Genomic DNA, 16285 nt, shown 5'->3' with positions numbered 1-16285 from the left:
TAAAAAGCTTTGATTTCCCCAGGTTTTGTTTCCTGATGAGGGAGGTGATCGGTGCAATTAAAGTATTTACTATGCAGTTCAGAGGGTTGTACATCACTGTCGAGCCTTATGTAATATAGGTTTCTGAACACCTTAATCTCATAATAGTACTTTCATCCCAAAAAATACATGTTGCTTGAATACAAGATTGCTCAGAAATATCTTAAAACAAATGTATTTTTTATTCGAATGAAATTCAGCAAAAATAAAGACAAGGCAAAGAAATGTCATTACTTAAGTCATGAGCTATGCATTGTTACGGGCGTTTATATGACATTCTTTGTTATGTGTTAATACATTTGGTTTCATGCACTGTATGTGTAAAACAAAAGTTGTCACTTTAAATCTCAGATTTGTGGTATTATCAGTACATTGCATTTCTATGAATAGTTTGACACCCTCCTATTTCTGTTATTTTTGTTGAATTTGAAACTGAAAGGTGTAATGGGACTGGTTTATGGAGTTGATACAAAATCTAACTTTTCTGATGGGTTGATTCCTTCCACTCATAGATGCTTTACTTCAGTATAATTAACGGGTGAGATTTAAAAGGACCTTTTTGTAGCTTATCGTGCATTTCCTCAGCTGGTTACTAATTTACGCATCTAGGAAGCATTGCTTTACAGCCTTCAGAAATTTGGATACTAAATAGGACGGTTTTAATTAATAGCAATTTGGAAAGATAAGCTTGGAATGCTAGCATTAAATTGAAATAATCCACTCTATTCACCTGTCCATTCCTGAGTATACAAGAAAGCTTGCGAAGTTTTAAAAACTGAAAAGTTTGAGCTTTTGAAAACCAATTCTGTATCAATGCACTGTACATTTGTATTAATGGTGCTTTTTTACTGTTACTGTACGAGCATGTTTATGACAAGCACAGCTTTTATGATTGACTGAGCAATTTCTCTCTGGTACAATTTGGCCTCTTTCACACGTTTTTCTATTTGTGCATCTTGGGTTGCATTTGGGGAGATTTATTCATGCATAGTTGCAAGAAAAATACTCAGCATGTACTTATTTCAGGCAGTTCAATATTTCTTACAATTTATAGAGATTTGATTCACTGCATGAGAAACACAACTTAAGATCTCCCCCACTTCTATTTAGAACTTAAGGTTCTTAATCATTATCCTGATGCAATACTACAAGACATCTGCTGTGTATTACAAGTCTTAGCAATAGCCCCTAATATGAAACCTCAAATCAACACACTGTTTCCATTGTCAGGGCCTAGAATTCTGCTCTTTTTCTCGTGTTTCTCCCTCCCTATCTCTGTAATCTCCTCCAGCCCTACAACCCTCCCCCCCCCGGACATGTTTGTGTTCCTCTAATTTTGCCCGCTTGAGCATTTTTGATTATAATCGCTCAGCCATTGGTGGCCGTGCCTTCTGTTGCCTCGGCCCCAAGCTTTGGAACTCCCTGCCTAAACCTCTCCGCCTCTCTACCTCTCTTTCCTCCTTCAAGACGCTCCTTAAAACATACCTCATTGACCAAGCTTTTGGACTCCTGCGCTAATTTCTATTTATGTGGCTCAGTGTCAAATTTTGTATCTCATAATACTCCTGTGAAGCACCTTGGGACCTTTCACTACCTTAAAGCACTATATAAATACAAGTTTTTGTGGTTGTGTTGTCTACTTAAATCTCTTGTAATCATTTTCAGCCAGCTCATCATAAGTGTCTTGCTACCTAGCAATGAAATCTTCCTGACACACAACACTGTTACGCACAAATTCTGCCCATTACATCCCTCTTTTGTTGCATGCTCCTTCCCTGGACTCTCGATTGACATTACCACCCCATACAATCAGTTCATTCATTGTTAGATATTAATGGAATTTCAGCCATTGGGACTAAAATGTATTGGACTTGATTATGTTTCTTCAATCTGTCGTTTAAGCCAAAGGATCTGACGTTTCCGGTTTGAACTGAGCCTACTTGGTTAAGTTAGGACCTCATGTCCAGAACGTGGTCATCCCTAATTGAACTACAGGTCACTATGTAAGAAAACCTTATTCAAAAGGAAGAAAAAATGAACTATTTTTAATCATTTATTTTAGATCCGTATCATATTTCTTCAATTTCCGGAATGTTACAAGGCAAAAACAAATATAAGTGTTGGCCTGACTTTTGCGGTCAATGGCGTAACTACGGATTACGCCATCAGCATCCGAACGGAATACGAATTTACCCGATGGGAACCCTCCTTCGAGAACTTGCTGGCAGACGCTGTGTAGTAGAGGGCAGCATAGTGACCCAGGGATCCCAGGGGGCCCAATAATGTGCGGAAGTGTACCCGGGGATCAAATGGGCCGGTGTTCCAATCAGCAAACAAAAGCGGTCCCTCCATTATTTATAACACATTAAATCCCTGAAGACTCGAGTAATGAGGATATTTTTTTAACCATTCCTCCACTTTCTGCATGGATTTATTTTAAGCTTATGCTCCACATAGATGGAAAAAACCCCAAATCCTCAATGTAGCAACTGCTTCCTCCGAACATTTCATGGACAATAAATACTTTCCATGGACAAAATCCTAAAATTTTTCCATTGTGGCCTCTCGTAGTTTTTAAAATGATTTGGATTTGCCAGGAGGTATCCCCTTATGCTGTGTAAACAGGCCCTGCGCCTGTTTGCACCAGCCGTAAAATGTTCAGGCATAATTGCTGGCCAGTTGGTTGGCAATTAGCCCAACTCTGCGCCAGCAATTAGGATTTCCCAACCGGTGCAAACACATGTGTAAATCCTGAACTTGCGGGCCATTTCAAAGGCAGTATGACCGCATACTCTGGCCCATAATTTTTTATTTGTTTACTAGGGAGAATTTTGTCATATGTTGCGCTGGACACTCACTAATTGCTAACAAGTTGCTCACTTGGTACTGTATGACAGAGTAAATAATGTACTTTTCCATAAAAATTAGTATCACGTAAGAGCTGTCTAAGAATATTCAGGACTGTAGCAGACCCCACTGGTCCATCTGGCTAGTCCCAGTGTGTGGTGCATGTAACCAGGCCAATCTTTATTTATTGGTCAGCAGGTATCTGATGTGCACAAGAAGCTGTCACCATTTTAAAAAGTTTCTCAAAGCAATCCATTGAGAAATCTACACATTATGAATTCCTGTTTGCCTGATATAAAGCACACAACATCTTTCCATCGGAACACATCCAACTTACCTGTATCCAGAAAGCTTAGGCACTAGAAGGCAAAGCTAAACCTTAAACACCAAGTGTGTACAGGGCAATTACCGGAAGTTAACTAGCTTAAACCATGCAGGTAACCAGTACTGCTTGGCTTCCCACCACTTGTGAATAGGGCCCTGCCCATTAGACTGGAGTAGGTTAGAGCCTGGTGGGAAGGTCAAAGAGGCTCTCCAGCAAATTAAAAACTGTCATTTAGGAGACCAGGAAGAGCAGTACTGCCCCTCCAGGCCACACATAGAAAGTTGAAGTCTCCCCTGCGCCAAACCTCCCCCCCCCCCCCCTCCACGCCCTTCACTCCTGCGAGTCTCCTGTGAGATCCTGCCAAATCCCCTTCCCTGTACTTGCCCGTAAGCTGACAGCCACTCTACACCTCTTCCCATCGCCAAGTGGACCAGTGGCATTTAAATGAAGCCCAGTTGTTACAGTCGCCCTAGTCTCCTGCTGTCTCTGGTAGGCAGCATATTAACTCACCAGTGTGGTTTCCCAACAGAAATCCACTCCGAGTTAATATCCACACCATTCTGTAGACATTTTTTTATTTGTTTAGGATGTGCAAAGTGTCACTAGTTGAGATAATGGAGTCTACTGAAGCTCCAAGTCTCTTTTGCCATCATCCTTGGCTATTTCAATAATTCACAAATTATTCTGGAACGCTGTCTACCAGCATTCCAGGATAAATACCATCTAATCCTTGGGTCTTAATGGCTTTGAGCCTTTTAGCCTGCCTAGGTCATCCATCTCATTTATGCCTTAGTCACTGATTTTGCTTAGGGTATCCCTTTTTGTGAATAATCGGACCAAGTAATATTTTCAGAATATCTACTATTTTATGCACTCCCTCAGGTTAAAACCCATTTACATCATTCAGGGTTTTCACCTCTTCTCAGATTGCCCTCTTACTGCTGTATTGCTGAAAGAGATTTTTACTATTGGGATGGAAATTGCGGTTGGAGGCATGGCACCGGCGTACGCTTCCAAACCAAAAAGAAATCCGACCATACCTTGTGCCTCCAGAGCTTCGGACTCTTGGGGTCCTGGGCCTGAAGGCGTATGCATGCGTGAAGGCCCACGGATCCCAGGGGCGCAGGCGGTTCGCAAGCGTCCCTGGGATCATGTGGGCCGGGCCAGGCCAACCAATCAAATCGGAGGATTTCTATGATGTTTATGGGGATTCCATTTATGTACAGAATTCCCATAAGCGTATTAGAAAGCTCCAAATGAATAAAATTTCATACTAAAATAAAAAAATAAATGATCATATGTTCAAAATGAATTTAAACGACTCTTTAATTCAACATTTAGGGCTAGAAATTCCGCAGCGCCGCAAGGGCGTTAACTTTTGAAAAGTCGAAAAAATAGCGATAGACGCTAATGATTCTCCCCTGCTGGGAAATTCAACTTTAGCGCCTCAAGAGGGAAGTGGAGTACTAAACCAAGCACTAACCATTTCTCTTAGGGCACTAAAGTCCGAGACTGGGGTGGTAGCAGCAGAGTGCTGAACAATTTGGAGTGCATTGGTAACAGCCCCCTCCCCCCCCCAGGCACTAACGCCAAGCAGCTGAATTTCTCCCCCTATTTAAAATAAAATTTTCATTTTTTGAAAAATAAATTTGAACATTGTAAAATGGGACAACATTTTCCCAAACTAATTTTACATGTATGTGTAAGTTTAAATCATTTAAAACATTTTATTTTAACATTTATTTTAACCCTTACGCTGGTAAAAGAAGGCCTTATGCCTGCTTTTACAAGGTGTGAGGGTGCCGTGGGCATTTGCTGGGCAAAGAATTGGGCCCAACTCTGCGCCAGCGAAAGTGAATTTGTAGTGGATGCGGTGGATCTGACAGATTGCAATTTCCAGGTTTTTGCTGATGAGCAACGCATGCGAAAACCCGGAACTTGCGTGGCCATTCTAAACACTTCCGACAGCGTACGCTGTCACAATCACCGTCATTTCAGGGCCATTATATTTAGCCCCTGATACTATGCTTTTTTTAGGCTCCTCTTTGCTCTACTGATCACCTTTTTAGCGTGTTTCAGCATTTGCTTTTATTCATCCCAGTCAGTCCCATCCCCTTTCTCCCTGCAAGATTTGCAGACATAATTTTTTTTTTACTCTTCATTTCACTTTTACTTTGTTTCCTAATCCATTAGTGTCACTTTTGTTTAGCCTGAACTTTTAGAAAGGCATTTTCCGTACCCGCTTAACATCATGACCCAAACTTTCCCTGGAGCTGACCCTGCTCCGACACCGTCGCTTTCCCAGAAGTGTGGCAGAAGCCGTTTCCAGCATTTCCTGCCGAACTTGCAGTGAGGTTACAGCGGTGGTGTGGTTGCGGCCCTGAGAAAATTCCTGGCCTGCATGCTTGCACTCATCAGTTCTACTCTCTGGCTTGTATGAGTTTCACTGTTTATGCAGTGACATGGTATGTGGTCTGCAGGAAAGCACAAATCTTCCCAATGTGCATGATGACCATTTCGGTCTACGGAGAAACCTGAATTTAACGATTGACATACATACGTTGCATTCAGATAGTCTGCCATTTTACAAATTCCACCAAGGTACATAGACACAAGGTACAAAAAAAAAAATTGCAAAAGATGTTTTGGTAAAATCTATGATGCAATGCAGTAAAGCTTTCTGATGAACAAACTTCTTCGAGAACAGGTTGTCATCAGACTCCTTCGTTTTATTGAAGGTACTAGAGAAGTAGGACATTTGCTGTGAACTCCATTTGAATAGCCTCATTGACCAAAAAATGTTTCAATCTAGAAATTTAAAAAAATAACAGGTAGTTTACAATTTATCTTAACTTTTACAGATTGATCTTAAAATAATTACATTTTATATTAAAACTTCACACTGTCCTTGATTGGAGATCATCTAAATGTACAGATTCAGAATGCAGTTTAAGTATTAAGAATTGCACTCAGTTCTCAGGAACCCCTGCTGAATTATTGCAAAATATTATTTTAGTAAATGCACAGATATATTTTGTAGCTAAATTGCTCTGTATTTTATATTACTAAATATCACGATGCTGCATGGAACTTACATTTGCAAATTTTGCAAGGGATGATTAATGACCAGTTCATTTTCAAACAGGGAGTGGAACAAAGAGTTTCTGACCTGGTTTCAGAAACTTTTTCAATCTAAGAAGTGGTAGCATGAATTGAACGAGTGTATATTTATTTCAATGCATCATTTATGTGGCATTGTTAGTCTTGAGGCATTTTTGAGAACAATATAAATACTGTTGATCAGACAGCTGCTGTGATTTTCGCACCGTTATCAGATGTGATGTAGTTGCTATTTTACCACACTATTCCGCTATATTTCAAGACAGAAGTGTTTTCCATGACTGAATGTTTATGGGGTTTTCCAACTTGTGTCTTGATGAAACAAGAGTCCAAGAAACAAATATGTTCAGTTGTAACAATCTTTGTTCCAGTAAATGTGAGAGCACTATTTTGTTAGGCTTTTTGACCAGTTATGTTTGATGATTCAGTCACCAGGTTTACAATGTTACACCTGGAGCGAAACGTACAGTAATATTTTTTGTGTGTAAAAACTGAAGCGTAAAAAAGACACAAAGTAATCATTGATACTTGGTACATTTGCTTGGGCCTGTACTGTAATATTTACAAAATGCTCTGTTTAATTTTGGAAGATTTACATGTAAAAATTGCAATGACTGTATTATACAGATTTGGATATCAGAATTTTCATTAATAAATAACTGATTGTATGCACATTGGTGTTTGGATCAGTGAAAATATGCAATATAATGAATGCAGTAGCAGTGTAATTTCATGATTCCACCATGCCAACAGAAGAAGCAGGTTGTAGCCCTGTCTTCGATTCAGGCTCCTGCTGGAAGTGTAGCATTAGGACCAGAATTTGCTGGCAAAATAACGGTGATTTTAATGCGCAAGCCGTTATTCGTGTGTAAATCGTCCAGCAACTTGTAACTAAAAGTGCTGCCCTGTGAGGTGCAAATCGCCATAAGTTGCTGAACAATTTGCGCCACTCCGCCTTAACCTCATAAAAAACAGCAACTCGACTTCAACCTCCCCGTGAGTTTCAAGAAATTGCAGCACTTGCGTATTAATTACAATTAAACTCACCGCAGAAAGTTAGGGCTGGTACTTAACAGTGTAAAGACCTTTTTAATGATTTATGTTGCTGCAATGTCACTCAACCTCTCTGGTCCAGAAAGGGAACAATTGAAACTGTGAGTTTCATTCCTGCAAGTAGTTCTTAGAGATTTTTAATATTTTACTTTTTTTTTTTCTTACTTTCCCTTTCTGTCTCTTTTTTTTCTCTCTCAATCCAATCTTTCTTTCCCTCTCTCTCTTTCGGTACCTGATTTGACTCTTAATTCACCCTACTTCCTTCACTGCCATTCCTCGGTTTCTTTCTCAGTCCTTAAATCTCATTTGTTAAGGTGATAGGCTGTTGGTCCAGTCATTCATCAAGGACCCAGATGGCCCTTTGACATCGTGCCAATATCAGCTCACACTTCCAGCAATTTGCAATGCAAAAACAGTTCTCGGTCTGAAGAGTGAAGACTCTAACTAATGGAACACAATGCAAGATGCCCCGCTTCAGAAAATTCAGGGCCTTTGTTGAATTGCCCCTTAGATCCCCTCTAAAATACTTTTCTATGAGAAGTAACACAATGATATTCCAGAAATTGTATTCTTTCCATTGAAGCCTGGAAGGAAAGGAAAGCTTCCCTGGTGTTGTTGCAAAGGACAGCTGTAGACTTGAGCATCATACCTGTTAGTTGCTTCACATCCTTAGAGATTGACCTCAAAGCCGGCACATAGGTGTGAAGTTCCTCACATATCCCTCTTTATAGATGTATACCAATGACTCCAAAGCCACTGGAGGCCTTCTCCTCAGCCTTTACTGGGAAGGCAATCCTCACGCACTCCCCATTCCACTGATGGTCTTGCGCTCTGTGAATTACTTTGTGCCAAATCTTCGATTACTATTAAATCTGCCCCTGCCCCCAGGTGAAAGTCTCTGAGTGGTGCCTGTGAGAGGAAGCAAGTACTGAAATTGGCAAGTTGGAGTGGGTTGTGAAGATGAAGGCAGGACAGCTGCAATTGACTGCTGACTGGTGTTCATCCTCTTCTTCCCCACCATCATCACAGTAAAACTCCCCAGCTCCTCCTCCTCACCATGATCAACATTGCCGCCTTTCTCCTGTGCCCCCATTGCTGTGGTCCATCTGCAAGAATGGATGATAGAAGATAAGAATGGATGAGAATTACCCTTGGGTTCAAGGAGTTAGAGAAAGGGGAGGAAGGTTCTGATTGGTTTAGAGGGATGAGTGTAGAGGGTGAGTGTAGATGCTCCGTTACTAACCTGGTGCTGGCAAGATGCCATCTCCCACAATAAGAACCAAGTGAGTGCCCACGATCCGCAGGGCCTTGTCCTCGAAGGGGATGAGGGGGTTATGCTCCGTCTAGCAGCTTGCCCTCGGTGAGTATTTTGCATTAATTTTGTTCAGCAAGAAGCTGGGAATGAGGGTAAGGCTAACAGTTGAGGAATGATTGTGGCATGGGAGAGCTATATAGTAAGAGATGTGGAGGAATGAGCCGATAAAAAGTGGAGGGCAGAGTTTTTGGATTATGCCCGTAATTAATTGCCACAAGGGGAGCTGGTTAGCCACAGTGCAAGATAACTAAGTTAGAGCTGGTCTTAACCAGAGTGCAGAGTGAAGGTTTATTTGTGGAAGGATTGCTTTAAGAGGGTGAAGAATCTGCTGGTGGCTAGAGTGAGCAAGGAAGACGAGGAGAGAGTCCCAATTTGTTATTTTTCCAACCCTGATGAAATCTCTGAACTCTTGTTGCACTCTTGTGCAGCCCCGGGTGCGAGGAAGCTGGCATGAGTTACATTTCTTGGTGGTGTTCTGACAGCCACAGCCAGGCATCTTTGTTTCCTCGCTTCAATTTCCTTGAGAAGGGCTTGGAGGTCTGAATGAGTAAGGTTTTGCAGTCTTCCTCTTGGGCTTGGTGCCATGCCTTGCTGATCTCTGGGTCCAGATAGTGTCTCAGCAGTCATAGTTATTAGAGAGTGAAGTGAAAGAGCCCAGTACGGTTGCTCTTTTACCTATTTGTCCTCCAGACTGCTGCTGAAGTGTCTGGATTGAATTGCCTTTGTAAAGGTTGAACAGAGGTTTCCAGGTAGATCGGCCACTTATATCTGTTTTACATGCATTTTATGCCAATGACTGCACCAATATGAATGAACAGAGCCAGGAAAGTTATGTGTAACTCGCACTACAGGGCATTGTCTGATGCAATTTTAATTTTTGATAGGAAAATAACGGTGTGACTCACTTTGCAGAGATTCTAACAACAGGTGCCTGCCTACAAACTAATGCATAGTCTTGTTTTGTATCTTGGGCTTTAAAAAGGTAAGTGATAAAATTGAGTATATACGTGAAGGAGCATCTAATGTTCCAGTCTACTGATTTACAGTTTTCACGGTAAAATGGATAGAAATGTGATCTTAAAAATACCGCTAAAAATCCAAAATGGCATATGATAAGAATGCAATCTTCCTTATCAGAGTGTAAACCAGTGGCACTGATGATGCATTGTGTGCGACATGAAATTACAGCCATATTGTTATAAAACAGCATAACCTCTGACTCACTGCGTACAATGCCAGGGAGAACTACCAGAAATAGATTAGAAATGGTACAACACACTCCTATCTATTGAATTACACTTCAATGCCACATTCTGACGTCATGCATTTTTGATTGGCTGACGGTTTAAAAAAAATCAAAACTCTGTAACCATCGTGACTTACCTGACTATGAAGATTCAGGAAAATTTATCAAATTGGAAATTCAGCCAATCAAATCACTAAAATATTGGGCTCAATTTTCCCCAGTGATTTGCGCTGTTTTTTTTGAGCAGGCTGCTCTTTTTGGCCTAAGTTGAAAAACCACAGTTTCCCCAATCAATTTGCACCAGCGTAAGTTAGTTAGTTACGATTTTTTTAGGTCAGTTTTTTTTTCAGCCAAAGGGTCGTAACTAGCTACCTACGTCAATTAGGGAAGTTTGGCCAGCTGAGAGTTACTCCAGTTGTGCTTCGGCCAGCGTATGTGGCCTCTGCTGAAAAACCTTCCCCAGAGTTAAGGAAATTGGCTCAGCAGCTGCCCGGACACACGAAACGAATTGAAAAACACATAGCAGCAACTTACCTCCAACCCCGCCCGAAGGCTGTCCGGTCCCATTCTCGGTCCCTGGTTCACACACACAGGAAGGCTGTCCAGTCCCATTCTCGGTCCCCGCTTCTCACTTACACACATACATACAGAGACCGAGACCGGACCGGCAAGCCCTTCGGGCAGGGTTGGAGGTAAGTTGCTGCTATGTGTTTTTCAATTCTTTTAATGTGTTGGGAGCTGGCTGTATGCTTCACTTTGCAGCCTCAGCTCGCATTGTGTCCCTGGTTACCATGGCAGCCCGATCTTTTTGGCGCAGATCAAGGCTCCACCCCCAAAACTAAAGGTCGGATTAGGCCATGCCAAAATGAAGAAATTCAATGGGGAAACTTAGAATCTGGTATACATAGGCCCCAAAAAACGTGCGTAACTCCAAGTACGCCAAAAAAATGCTTTGGGGAAAATTGAGCCCAATGTATTTTTCTTCATAACTGAAATTTCCATTGCTCAAAATAAAGTTTGAATCATTATAAAACCATTAAAAATTACATATTTCACAATAATGTAATTAAATGTGTCTATTTGGTTACCTGCATTAATGTCTTGATGGAGGCCCAGCCATGAACTCATTGAATGGCGGTGCAGGCTCGAAGGGCCGAATGGCCTACTCCCGCACCTATTTTCTATGTTTCTATGTTTCTGTACAAAAGTTGGGTTTAACATTCCACAGCTGTCACTATCAAATAGCAACTAAATTTTCTCTGCAGTTTCCAGAATGCTACAGTCTGAGCATGTGCAAACAAGAATATTCCAGGATGTATCAATGGCCCGGATTTTACTCCCAGTGGGTAAGGAACAGAGCTCACCATTCACCTCGCCGACAGTTGTGCACAGAGTTTTCACGGGCTTAGCAGTGGAGATTTCCCCTAATTCGCAGTCTGTTTCAGCACAGTGTCCTCTACAGGGAATCTGTCGTGTGTGAGAGCAGGTAAAGTAACAGTGAGGCTCTTCTTCAACCAATCAAATTGAAGCAATCTCACTGAGACATGCAGAATCCAAACCAGGAAGCATATAGCAGGAAATATAAATTAGATTTAAATGATGTACAGAAAGCGAAATAAAGATTGGGAAACACAGATAGAATTAAGTGAGAGAAATAACAGAGACAGACACATAAACTAAAGTAAATTATTTAATTTTTTTAATCTGCAATTTTCATTTTCTTCTGAGGAATGAAACAGCCACAATTATAAAATTATTTTTTTAGGGCCAGAGGTTTTTTACGGCATAATGAACACTTATTATGCCGTTAAACAACATGGACTAAATTCCAAAAGTACTTCAGTGGCTGTAAAGGTCCCTCAGTTGTCCAGTGGTCATGAAAGGTGCTATATAAATGCAAGTCTTTCTTTCCTCTTTAAAACGCACTTACTCCTAACAGCCCTAACCTTTTCAGCTATCTTTGGTGCAGAACTAATGGGCCAGTATCACAAGTTCATGCCATTTCAATGCTGAGTCTGTCAGTGTAAAAAGCAACTGCACAGCCCGTAGAGGAGCAGAGTATGTCTGACATCTACTTCTGGATTTACGCAGTTTAACTGCGCATGTGCGTAATGCACAAGTTGCTGTCAGATTTGCCTTGTAATAACAGTTGATAATGCTGATAGCCTTGCTGTTATTATCACAGAAAAATCCAGCCAATATGTTGCACTGCACTTAGAAAGATGTATCTAGAAAAAAGGACTTCTTCAAAATGATTTGTTAGCAATTGTGCAGAACAAATATTAAAACTTGCTTCCCCAGTACAGTTTCACATTTATGACCAACTGCTTCATTTTAGTTGAGAATGTGGATCAGAGAGATAGATTTATCAGCATTTAAGTATTGATTTGTTTAAATTTTGTCACTGTTTTTCATTTATCTTGGTGTTTTTTTCCCCTCATGCTATAGGATAATTTGAGTTTTTCTTTCTTCTCAAATTGAATTTTTAAACCTTTTTTACATAACCTGCATGTGTGTTTTGTTTAGAAATTGAAAATTGACTAATTCATTTTGTGCTAGCCGTTTATGTAGTGGTGTTTTATAAAGGAAAAGAGGGATGGTAATTTTTGAAATGTTTTGAGTAAAAGTGTTTTCGATGCAGGCAGAAAGTGCAATGTTCACCATCTGCAAGAATAATCATTTCAAAGAGAGAAAAAAAGTCAATCATTGACCTAGAACCTGAAATGTACAAGCAGTTATGACTGCGCTCTGCTTGACCTCTGCAGTTTTAAGGAGATATAGATACCCTTGTGTCAGCTGTGGCTCAGCGGGTAGCTCTCTAGCCTCTGAGTCAGAAGGTTATGGATTCAAGTCCCACTCCAGGGACTTGAGCACATAAATCCAGGCTGATGCTCCATTGCAGTGCTGAGGGAGTGCTGTACTTTTTGAAGTGCCATCTTTCAGATAAGATGTTAAACCGAGGCCCCGTCTGCTCCCTCAGGTCACGTAAAAGATCCCATGGCACTATTTCAAAGAAGAGCAGGGGAATTATCCCTGCTGTCCTGGCCAATAATTATCCCTCAATCAACAAAAAAAATAGATTATCTGGTTACTATCACATTGTGGGAGCTTGCTGTGTGCAAATTAGTTGCCGCGTTTCCCACATTACATAAATGTCTGCACTCCAAGAGTACTTCATTGGCTGTAAAGCACTTTAAGATGTCTTTATGTATATGCATGAAGAGCAGCTTCCTTAAAGGAACAGGCTAAGTTTGCAGTTAATCTTCATAACTATGTTTCCAGATCATAGACTTTGTGAGCAATGCCATAGATCAGTTAGTATTACAATAATAAAATGCTCAAGAGTCAGAAGCATCTTTATAATTTAATATTTATCCAATATAACAAAAATCCACATTTGAATTACAATGGCCCAGATTATGCATTGAGAATAACGATGAGGTTATCAGTGCTCACCATTATTATGCAATAAATCGGACAGCAATTTCCAGAGTCCGCACGTGTGCAGTTAAACAAACATCCGGAAGTTGCTGTCCGATTTGCCCTACTCCTCTTCAAGCTTTGCTACGAAAGCATAGGCCTTAGGCTAAGACAAAGTTCCTCCACCAGCCTGTCCTCGCCGCACAGCACTGTCCCCCAGTCATCAAGATCCGTGTCACGGTCCTGGACAACACGGACCATTTCCCATATCTTGGGAGCGTCTTATCAACAAGAGCAGACATTAACAACGAGATTCAACACCGCCTCCAGTGCGCCAGTGCAGCCTTCGGCTGCCTGAGGAAAAGACTGTTTGAAGACCATGCCCTCAAAACTGCCACCAAGCTCATGGTCTACAGGGCTGCAGTAATACCTGCCCTCCTGTATGGCTCAGAGACATGGACCATGTACAGTAGACACCTCAAGTCTTTGGAGAAATGCCACCAACGATGCCTCCGCAAGATCCTACAAATCTGCTGGGAGGACAGATGCACCAACATTAGCGTCCTCGACCAGGCCAACATCCCCAACATTAAAGCACTGACCACACTTGATTAGCTCCGCTGGGCAGGCCACATAGAGTAAGCGCTCTATTCGGAACTCCTTCACGGCAAACGAGCCAAAGGTGGGCAGAGGAAACGTTACAGGGACACCCTCAAAGCCTCCCTGAAAAAGTGCAACATCCCCACTGCCACCTGGGAGTCTCTGGCCAAAGACCGCTCTAAGTGGAGGAAGTGCATCCGGAGGGCGCTGAGCACCTCGAGTCGAATCGCCGAGAGCATGCAGAAATCAAACTCAGGCAGCGGAAAGAGTGTGCCGCAAACCTGTTGCACCCACCCTTTCCCTCAACGACTATCTGTCCCACCTGTGACGGGGACTGTGGTTCTCGTATTGGACTGTTCAGCCACCTAAGGACACATATTAAGAGTGGAAGCAAGTCTTCCTCGATTCCGAGGGAATGCCTATGATCGTGATCTTGCCGACATTGAAACACATGAAAGGCGTGATGTTGCTATACTTACCCACTAGTTACCCACTAAACACAGCAGAAAAAGTTAGGGCTGGTGCATTCAGGTGTAAGTGAACTTTTAAAAGTGTGGTAAGTCTTAATTGCTGCCAAACAACCTCTCTGGCATTGAAAATTTAATTTTACAAGTGTGGAGTCTCATTCCTTTAGATTTTAATTACTGTTAGAGATTTTATAAAAATTAAAATATATTTTTTTGCGTTTACTTTCTGTCTCTTTTATCTCTCTCTTAAACAGGACCCCCACCCAGATGCCAGCCTGATTGACAGGCTTGGCTTCCTGTCGGGTGAGGAGCACACCGGAGGAAGCTGCAGCCCCAGGAGCAGGTAGGGACCCTGCTGCTGTGTTAGTTGGAGCATGGAGGGGGTTTTGATCCCCGATCCTGGGGGGGGAGGGGGCTGGTCCACTCCCCGGGATGAGGGGTCTAATTCCCTGTTGTCGGCATTAGGCACCTGCTGAATATATCAAAACACTAGGCATTAGACACCTGCTAAATATATCTAAACTCATATAGGTTTAAAGTGGTCACATATAAAATGGCTGCCCAAGCATGATGGGAACTCAGTTAGTCAAGCAATGAACTGTTGACTGAGGCTGACCGAACAATGACCTAGTGAGGCCCAGTACCGGGAATGCCTTGGATCATCCGCTTGAGACAAGATAACTATAACAAACCATTATAGTACCTGGTATGGAATGTCCTTAATCAAGGACTTTGCACAGCGGAGCCCCGAGGAACAGAGATAGGGGGCCTACATCACATAACGAGGTCATTAATCAGCCCGAGCTGACAAGAACCGAACATACAGCCCCTGAGGTATCAGGGGAATTCTATTGGGTTAAAGAAACCTATATGTAATCTATAATCGTTATGATTGGATTGTGTCCAGCCGAAGTGAGCTGAGTAACTGTAATGAACTATTGTAAAACATATAAATATCGATGAATTTCTTTGTTCGGTGGAGAGAGGTGCCTGGATCTAGACCAGAGGCCGCTTTGGCGTTGGAACCGACTCTGAGTGTTGAGTGATTCTTCCGAGAAAACATTCATGCTAACATTCCCAAACCCCGGGAGGGGGTGAGGGATTGGATCCCGGGAGGTGTGTCCAATCCCCAATCCTGGGGCATCCGATTGTGGCGGGGGGAGGAGCCTTTGGATGTCCGGGGGAAGGATGTGGTCCGATGGCAGGGGCAGGGCAGTAGGTAAGCATGGGAGGCTGTGGGAAAGCACTCCTACTCCTCCTGGCCCACAAGCAGTATAGTTAAGACATTTTACTTTTCCACAAAACTGTCCTCACCTCCCTTCAGCTGCCGGGTTTCCCAAGGCATGGGAATGCCAGCAGCCAGGGTTAAACCTGGAAGACAGGTTAAGTCTGAGGCATGCAGCCTCATTAAAAGTTCTCTTTTGAGTCAATTCGCTTTGCAGTATAACCGAAAGTGGGCAGGTTGGGATCTGGTTTGAGATTTTTGTAATTTTAACATCCCACCTGCACCTAACCCACCCATTTTTGGGGTTAAGTTTACTCACTGCATGTCTCAGTGAGGATCCTTCAATCTGATTGATGGAGAAGCCTGTTGTTGCTGGACCTGCTCACACAAGCCACACATCTCCTGTGGAGGGCACCGCACTGAAAATTGTGTCTAGTAGCCGTAAGTTGCTGCACAGTAGACTGGGAAAAGTCTGTTGGCAACTGTAAGTGTCATGAACAGCGAGACCCACCCCTTCACCTCTGACCGCAATATTTGGCCAATGTTATATAGAATGAAAATATTTTGCAATCTTCTGCTCATCCCATCACAATCCTTCCCCATTCCCTATTCTCCTCCACATTCTTTG

This window comes from Pristiophorus japonicus, chromosome 14 (assembly GCF_044704955.1).
Source record: "Pristiophorus japonicus isolate sPriJap1 chromosome 14, sPriJap1.hap1, whole genome shotgun sequence".
Taxonomy (NCBI): Eukaryota; Metazoa; Chordata; class Chondrichthyes; family Pristiophoridae; genus Pristiophorus; species Pristiophorus japonicus.
The sequence above is the reverse complement of the archived record's forward strand: the minus strand, read 5'-3'. Positions refer to the sequence as shown.